This window comes from Strongylocentrotus purpuratus, unplaced genomic scaffold (assembly GCF_000002235.5).
Source record: "Strongylocentrotus purpuratus isolate Spur 01 unplaced genomic scaffold, Spur_5.0 spur5_scaffold_2, whole genome shotgun sequence".
Lineage (NCBI taxonomy): Eukaryota > Metazoa > Echinodermata > Echinoidea > Camarodonta > Strongylocentrotidae > Strongylocentrotus > Strongylocentrotus purpuratus.
This window is the reverse complement of record NW_022145605.1, coordinates 1,403,820-1,413,057: the sequence shown is the minus strand read 5'-3', so window position 1 is coordinate 1,413,057 and position 9,238 is coordinate 1,403,820. Positions and strand designations below refer to the sequence as shown.

At 40.4% G+C, this 9,238-nt stretch overlaps 1 long non-coding RNA gene across 1 annotated transcript; it reads right to left on the bottom strand.

The window, feature by feature from the left end:
• Positions 1 to 911: 911 nt before the first annotated feature.
• On the bottom strand, positions 912 to 7,345 carry LOC115926585. Its single transcript, XR_004065138.1, has 3 exons — positions 7,121 to 7,345; positions 2,938 to 3,162; positions 912 to 931 (listed from the first exon to the last, which is right to left on the bottom strand). It is a non-coding gene; the product is annotated as an uncharacterized LOC115926585 (long non-coding RNA).
• Positions 7,346 to 9,238: the final 1,893 nt, after the last annotated feature.

The following is a 9,238-nucleotide window of genomic DNA, read 5'->3' as shown; positions in this document are numbered from 1 at the left end:
TGTGAATTCGGGCCAACGCCTCCTGCTACTTTGTAGCGGAGGCTACAACATCGCCATGTCATATCTTGTAGAAAAGTCGTGTATGTTCTCTATTATATGTTGAACCAGAACAAGTACCATCACTTTTTGACATTCCTGGAGAAAATAAAATGGCCGGAACGTGCACCGCTCTTTAATACGTGGATAAAGTCACGTTATATACCACATTTCCATTCTCTTAAAGACATATACTCTTGTCTGTTTCCATGTGCATCTCATAGTTTGCATACAAGTTCATCAGTTCACTAACCAGGGAACTCACATACCCTGCACTAACCCTTTAAAATTAAAGTCGCTAGAAGGTGCGCACATTACGTAAGGCCTGTACGTCGGAAAAGTGAAGCTCATTGTCGGTGATTGATTACACCCGATATCGTGTACATAGGATGTAAAGTTCCTCAAGGAAACCCACAAACATGTGTCTTTAGAGCTAATCTTGAGCTCTGATATGGGCATCGTACATCGAGAGAATTACACGGCTATAATTCATTCTGCATTGTTTATCATGCAGTAGATTGATTGTTTGAACAAGTAAAAAAAATTTTTAAAAAACCTCACAAAAACTTGCTGGAAATCATCTTCGATAAAAACCACAACTCAAATTTCACATAGTTATCTGTGTTAAGCACATGGTGTCGAGCCTACTTACCTTGAATTCCTTATAATTATGTCTATGGTCATTATTCAGCCCCCCAAACATTTTCTACCGAAAAAGTTGGGCGCATATGTCATTTCTTTGTAATCTTGAACATTCAGTGTAAGTTTTGTAGGGATTCTGTGAGAATTCCTTTTCTATCTTTACCAGAACTCATGACCCTGGTATCCTGCACATATACCCCTGATAGTATTTCACTAGTGCTACGAGAGGCCCCCACTGGATGTCCACATGGCACTACATCAAAACAATGTCAACACTGAATTTGAAAGTATGAGGAAATTATATACAACCCCCCCCCCCCCCCCACTCCGAGAACGGACGGACCCCATGCGTGTTACCAAAATGTCCGGTAAAGGGGTACTTTTCGTGCGACAAAGTCCGGCCCGAGAATTGTAAAAAAAATGGGTGTATTATTTTTTCACCCGGATATTTCTTTAGAAAGGGGGTGTTTTTTCTTTTTTTCTCTCATCTCTTTTGACTCCTGAGAAATTATTCCGAATTTAGGGGGTACATTGAGCATTTTTCATGATTTAGGGGGTCTTCAAGGCAGGAAAAGCCCGCGAAAAGCCCGCAAAAGGCGGGTTCGGAAATGTTGGAAGTCCTCAGATAGGGGGTGCTTTCAGAAAGAGGGAACGAGCATATGCGTACCGTAAATTACACTGAGTGGGGGGGGGGGGGGGGGGGGGGGGGCGGGTTCATATCCCTGTAACTTTGAGGGTTTTTTTTTTGTTTTTTTGTTTTTTGTTACTCAAGCATGAAAGGTATACTGATTGAATTATGGCCTTTGTTGAATACTTTTAGATTTTAATCTAAATTAGCTGAACTTTAATATGTCACATTCAAAGAAACATACATTAGGACAAATCAATTTTTCACAGGCTTAAACAAATTACAAAATTTGGTAAGGGTATGAATTCTGCAACTAAATCCATGAATTTTGAACAAAGGAAATGAATATGAATTGATGATACTCAATAAATATGTGCCATACTTCATAGTGCACTTAGCTGTAATATCTGTAAACATAATCAAACATGAAACATGGTCTCTCACTGCAATGCTTCATGAGAATCTTTAGCGAAACCTCTACGGTCAGTGTGACCGATGTCTGCTTGCTTCAATGCTTCGTGAGAAGTCCCGCAAATAGTGGCCGTTGTAGACAGGTATGCGTTGGCGGCAATTTTGAATTTGAATAATTGATTGACAGCACTCGCAAGGCCTCCGCCAGTGCGCAAACAATTTTTTGTAAGAGCTTAGTCGGGCGAAAACGAGGCGGAGAGCCGTAATCGATAAATCTAACAAATGCAAGTGTATTTATTGGTGTTTAAAAACTAAATAAACAAAGAGTGGTACGGTTTTTAGTCAAAATATAAACACGAAATGATTAAACATAATAATTTATCACTGAAATTGTCCGGCATTTTTTTTTAATGCATATCATATCATATGATGAACGAGCCTGAACATTTTATTGACAGACAGGCTGCGCCCACTAACCAGTAATTCGCGGTGCCTGTGATGTAAGCTGTGCACGACAAACAAGCAAATCATCAATTGCGAAGTTCATGATTGTTATGTTTTCATCCCATAATGTAATGTGCAAGAAACAATATCCTGTCGGTAATTAAATGTTCTTATCGAAGTTTTAATAAAAGCTTAGGATTACTTTGCTGTGCCGACGATCCCCAGAGCTGACTGTGTGAGCAAAATTGCTCAAACGCTACTGTTGCTGGTCGCTACACGGCTGCTGTTGTTTGCTATACAGCTAACCCTGGCGGTAGTTTGTGCATTTTTGGTGGCCAGCGGAAGCAAATTGAGTGGCCGCTGGTAACGTTAGACAGGTGGTCGTTGTGGACAGGTTTTTAAGTACATGAAATCTCATGGGGGGAATTTAAGTGGTTGTTGGAGTCAGGTGGTCGTTAACACAGGTTTGACTATAATACCTTTATCTAGTGTATTTCGATTTGACATTATTATGAGTGTAATATTTTGGCTTTGCTCAGGGCGCACAATTTAGAAACAACTAAAACCTCCCAACCCCCCCAAAAAATATTTTAAAAATATTTACAAAATTAAAAATTAAAATCAATGCTTACATAGTACAATTACATTCCCGAATTAGATGCTGGAAAATAATAAATGCAGGTGAGCACATTCACATGCAAAACATGACCTTGACTCAATCATTTTCGAAAACAATTAAACAAGCATATGCTCGTCAAAGGATTTGATGCACTCACCTGTCACCTTAACAGTAAATGTGCATGAGTCATGGTTCGAGGAACTGTCTGTGGCTGTGACAGTGACTGTCGTTGGACCATGAGGGAAGGTAGAACCTGGCCCTAGAGGATCGTAGGTCAACGCTGGTGCAGGGTCAGCATTGTCTGTGACATATACCAGGAATGATACAGTGAGTGTATCGGAGGTGAAGTCAGCTGGGCATGTGATCACAGGATTCTGATTATCTGATAAAATATAAATGAATGCAAAAGACAGACTTTAGTATTGAGCAGTTGCAGACTTTGCCATGGGGAGTTCGAGGAGTTTCTTTCCTGCCAGGCCGCTTAATTGTGGATATCTATCAATGTGCTGGTCAGGACATTTTTTTCTCATCAAATTTCCCCAACCGAATTTCAGTTCCAGGCGGGCCTTGGTATTGAGGTCTACTAAGCCCCTGTTAAACCAAAACAGTTAACAAGGCTATAACCAAACTAGATGGACCTTCGACCGCGCGCAGTCGAAAATGATGCCTCCGCCATGGAGCAATTTTACAAACCAAAACAGAAGCGAGCTATTTTTGCATACATAATGAGCCCTGTGACCTTTGATATATCAGTATTGGCTCTACAAGATACATACATGACCCAAGTTTGGCGGGAATCCATCAATGGGTACTTGAGATAACGCGATTACAAGCTATTTGTGCATATATAAAGAGTCCTGTGACCCTAAAATCTAATCGATTCATTGTCTCTGCAAGATACATATATGACCCAAGTTTGGCGGAAATCCATCTACTGGTTCTTGAGATAACGCGATCACGAGAATGGGACGTACGGACGGACGGACAACCCGAAAACATTCTGGCCCGAATTCACAAAGGAGGTTTGTCGATTAACCTCCTTTTGTTTCAACAAACCTCCTTTTGTTATTTACAAACTTTGTAAAAAAAAACGCGTCAAAACGCGTCATATGACGTACATAAACCTCGGTTTGTCGACAAACCTCCTTTGTGAATTCGGGCCAACGCCTCCGGCTACTTTGTAGCGGAGGCATAAAAAAGAGTCAACATCGCCATGTCATATCTTGTAGAAAAGTCGTGTATGTTCTCTATTATATGTTGAACCAGAACAAGTACCATCACTTTTTGACATTCCTGGAGAAAATAAAATGGCCGGAACGTGCACCGCTCTTTAATACGTGGATAAAGTCACGTTATATACCACATTTCCATTCTCTTAAAGACATATACTCTTGTCTGTTTCCATGTGCATCTCATAGTTTGCATACAAGTTCATCAGTTCACTAACCAGGGAACTCACATACCCTGCACTAACCCTTTAAAATTAAAGTCGCTAGAAGGTGCGCACATTACGTACGGCCTGTACGTCGGAAAAGTGAAGCCCATTGTCGGTGATTGATTACACCCGATATCGTGTACATAGGATGTAAAGTTCCTCAAGGAAACCCACAACCATGTGTCTTTAGAGCTAATCTTGAGCTCTGATATGGGCATCGTACATCGAGAGAATTACATGGCTATAATTCATTCTGCATTGTTTATCATGCAGTAGATTGATTGTTTGAAGTAAAAAAAAAAAAAAAAAAAAAAAAAAACCCTCACAAAAACTTGCTGGAAATCATTTCGATAAAAACCACGACTCAAATTTCACATAGTTATCTGTGTTAAGCACATGGTGTCGAGCCTACTTACCTTGAATTCCTTATAATTATGTCTATGCTCATTATTCAGCCCCCAAACATTTTCTACCAAAAAAGTTGGACGCATATGTCATTTCTTTGTAATCTTGAACATTCAGTGTAAGTTTTGTTGGGATTCTGTGAGAATTCCTTTTCTATCTTTACCAGAACTCATGACCCCTCAGCGCGCCGCGCCCACCCAAACCTGCTACTCTGCATACTGGCGTAGAACCTGTCCATTGTCCATTCAGTCGCACTCTCTTTCTGCAGTCCCTTCGATTTCCCAGCCTTCACTGCAGCTATACCTGACCCTGGTATCCTGCACATATACCCCTTATAGTATTTCAATAGTGTTACGAGAGGCCCTCACTAGATGTCCACATGGCACTACATCAAAACAATGTCAACACTGAATTTGAAAGTATGAGGAAATTATATACAGCCGATACAAATAATGCATCCCGTCTCGGATGATTCAAGTTTATATAATTACAACAATAATCACAAGATATGTATATATATATATATATATATATATATATGTAAATACAGTTTAACAACTAAATTATTCATATCCCTGCCCCCCCCCCCCCCCACTCCGAGAACGGACGGACCCCATGCGTGTTACCAAAATGTCCGGTAAAGGGGTACTTTTCGTGCGACAAAGTCCGGCCCGAGAATTGTAAAAAAAAATGGGTGTATTATTTTTTCACCCGGATATTTCTTTAGAAAGGGGGTGTTTTTTCTTTTTTTCTCTCATCTCTTTTGGCTCCTGAGAAATTATTCCGAATTTAGGGGGTACACTGAGCATTTTTCAGGATTAAGGGGGGGTCTCCAAGGCAGGAAAAGCCCGCGAAAAGCCCCCAAAAGGCGGGTTCGGAAATGTTGGCAGTCCTCAGATAGGGGGTGCTTTCAGAAAGAGGGAACGAGCATATGCGTACCGTAAATTACACTGAGTGGGGGGGGGGGGGGGCCGGGTTCATATCCCTGTAACTTTGAGGTTAGTTTTTTTTTTCTTTTTTGTTACTCAAGCATGAAAGGTGTACTGATTGAATTATGGCCTTTGTTGAATACTTTTAGATTTTAATCTAAATTAGCTGAACTTTAATATGTCACATTCAAAGAAACATACATTGGGACAAATCAATTTTTCACAGGCTTAAACAAATTACAAAATTTGGTAAGAGTATGAATTCTGCAACTAAATCTATAAATTTTGAACAAAGGAAATGCATATGAATTGATGATACTCAATAAATATGTGCCATACTTCATAGTGCACTTAGTTGTAATTTCTGTAAACATAATCAAACATGAAACATGGTCTCTCACTGCAATGCTTCATGAGAATCTTTAGCGAAACCTCTACGGTCAGTGTGACCGATGTCTGCTTGCTTCAATGCTTCGTGAGAAGTCCCGCAAATAGTGGCCGTTGTAGACAGGTATGCGTTGGCGGCAATTTTGAATTTGAATAATTGATTGACAGCACTCGCAAGGCCTCCGCCAGTGCGCAAACAATTTTTTGTAAGAGCTTAGTCGGGCGAAAACGAGGCGGAGAGCCGTAATCGATAAATCTAACAAATGCAAGTGTATTTATTGGTGTTTAAAAACTAAATAAACAAAGAGTGGTACGGTTTTTAGTCAAAATATAAATACGAAATGATTAAACATAATAATTTATCACTGAAATTGTCCGGCATTTTTTTTAATGCATATCATATCATATGATGAACGAGCCTGAACATTTTATTGACAGACAGGCTGCGCCCACTAACCAGTAATTCGCGGTGCCTGTGATGTGAGCTGTGCACGACGAACAAGCAAATCATCAATTGCGAAGTTCATGATTGTTATGTTTTCATCCCATATGTAATGTGCAAGAAACAATATCCTGTCGGTAATTAAATGTTCTCATCGGAGTTTAAATAAAAGCTTAGGATTGCTTTGCTGTGCCGACGATGCCCAGAGCTGACTGTGTGAGCAAAATTGCTTAAACGCTACTGTTGCTGGTCGCTACACGGCTGCTGTTGTTTGCTATACAGCTAACCCTGGCGGTAATTTGTGCATTTTTGGTGGCCAGCGGAAGCAAATTGAGTGGCCACTGGTAACGTTAGACAGGTGGTCGTTGTGGACAGGTTCTTAACTACATGAAATCTCATGGGGGATTTAAGTGGTCGTTGGAGACAGGTGGTCGTTAACACAGGTTTGACTATAGTGTATTTCGATTTGACATTATTATGAGTGTAATATTTTGGCTTTGCTCAGGGCGCACAATTTAGAAACAATTAAGACCCCCCAACCCCCAAAAAAATATTTTAAAAATATTTACAAAATTAAAAATTAAAATCAATGCTTACATAGTACAATTACGTTCCCGAATTAGATGCTGGAAAATAATAAATGCAGATGAGCACATTCACATGCAAAACATGACCTTGACTCAATCATTTTCGAAAACAATTAAACAGGCATAATGCTCGTCAAAGGATTTGATGTACTCACCTGTCACCGTAACAGTAAATGTGCATGAGTCATGGTTCGAGGAACTGTCTGTGGCTGTGACAGTGACTGTCGTTGGACCCAGAGGGAAGGTAGAACCTGGCCCTAGAGGATCGTAGGTCAACGCTGGTGCAGGATCAACGTTGTCTGTGACATCCACCAGGAATGATACAGTGAGTGTATCGGAGTTGAAGTCAGCTGGGCATGTGATCACAGGATTCTGATTATCTGATAAAATATAAATGAATGCAAAAGACAGACGTTAGTATTGAGCAGTTGCAGACTTTGCCATGGGGAGTTCGAGGAGTTTCTTTCCTGCCAGGCCGCTTAATTGTGGATATCTATCAATGTGCTGGTCAGGACATTTTTTTCTCATCAAATTTCCCCAACCGAATTTCAGTTCCAGGCGGGCCTTGGTATTGAGGTCTACTAAGCCCATGTTAAACCAAAACAGTTAACAAGGCTATAACCAAACTAGATGGACCTTCGACCGCGCGCAGTCGAAAATGATGCCTCGATCCGCCATGGAGCAATTTTACAAACCAAAACAGAAGCGAGCTATTTTTGCATACATAATGAGCCCTGTGACCTTTGATATTTGACCCCGTTAACCCAAAATCTAATCAGTTTATTGGCTCTGCAAGATAAATACATGACCCAAGTTTGGCGGTAATCCATCAATGGGTTCTTGAGATAACGCGATCACAAGCTATTTTTGCATACATAATGAGTCCTGTGACCTTTGACCTTGGATCTCGTGACCCTAAAATATACTCAGTTCATTGGCTCTGCAAGATACATATATGACCCAAGTTTGGCGGAAATCCATCTATTGGTTCGTGAGATAACGCGATCACAAGCTATTTTTGCATACATAATGAGTCCTGTGACCTTTGACCTTGGATCTCGTGACCCTAAAATGTAATCAGATCATCGGCTTTACAAGATACATACATGACCCAAGTTTAGCGGGAATCCTTCAATGGGTTCTTGAGATAACGCGATCACAAGCTATTTGTGCATACATAATGAGTTCTGTGACCTTTGACCTTGGATCTCGTGACCCTAAAATCTAATCGATTCATTCTCTCTGCAAGATTCATATATGACCCAAGTTTTGCGGAAATCCATCTATTGGTTCTTGAGATAACGCGATCACGAGAATGGGACGTACAGACGGACGGACAACCCGAAAACATTCTGGCCCGAATTCACAAAGGAGGTTTGTCGACAAACCCCGGTTTGTCGATTAACCTTTTTTTGTTTCGACAAACCTCCTTTTGTTATTTACAAACTTTGTAAAAAACGCGTCAAAACGCGTCATATGTCGTACATAAACCTCGGTTTGTCGACAAACCTCCTTTGTGAATTCGGGCCAACGCCTCCGACTACTTTGTAGCGGAGGCATAAAAAAAGAGTCAACATCGCCATGTCATATCTTGTAGAAAAGTCGTGTATGTTCTCTATTATATGTTGAACCAGAACAAGTACCATCACTTTTTGACATTCCTGGAGAAAATAAAATGGCCGGAACGTGCACCGCTCTTTAATACGTGGATAAAGTCACGTTATATACCACATTTCCATTCTCTTAAAGACATATACTCTTGTCTGTTTCCATGTGCATCTCATAGTTTGCATACAAGTTCATCAGTTCACTAACCAGGGAACTCACATACCCTGCACTAACCCTTTAAAATTAAAGTCGCTAGAAGGTGCGCACATTACGTAAGGCCTGTCCGTCGGAAAAGTGAAGCCCATTGTCGGTGATTGATTACACCCGATATCGTGTACATAGGATGTAAAGTTCCTCAAGGAAACCCACAACCATGTGTCTTTAGAGCTAATCTTGAGCTCTGATATGGGCATCGTACATCGAGAGAATTACACGGCTATTATTCATTCTGCATTGTTTATCATGCAGTAGATTGATTGTTTGAACAAGTAAAAAAAAAAATTTAAAAACCTCACAAAAACTTGCTGGAAATCATCTTCGATAAAAACCACAACTCAAATTTCACATAGTTATCTGTGTTAAGCACATGGTGTCGAGCCTACTTACCTTGAATTCCTTATAATTATGTCTATGGTCATTATTCAGCCCCCAAACATTTTCTACCA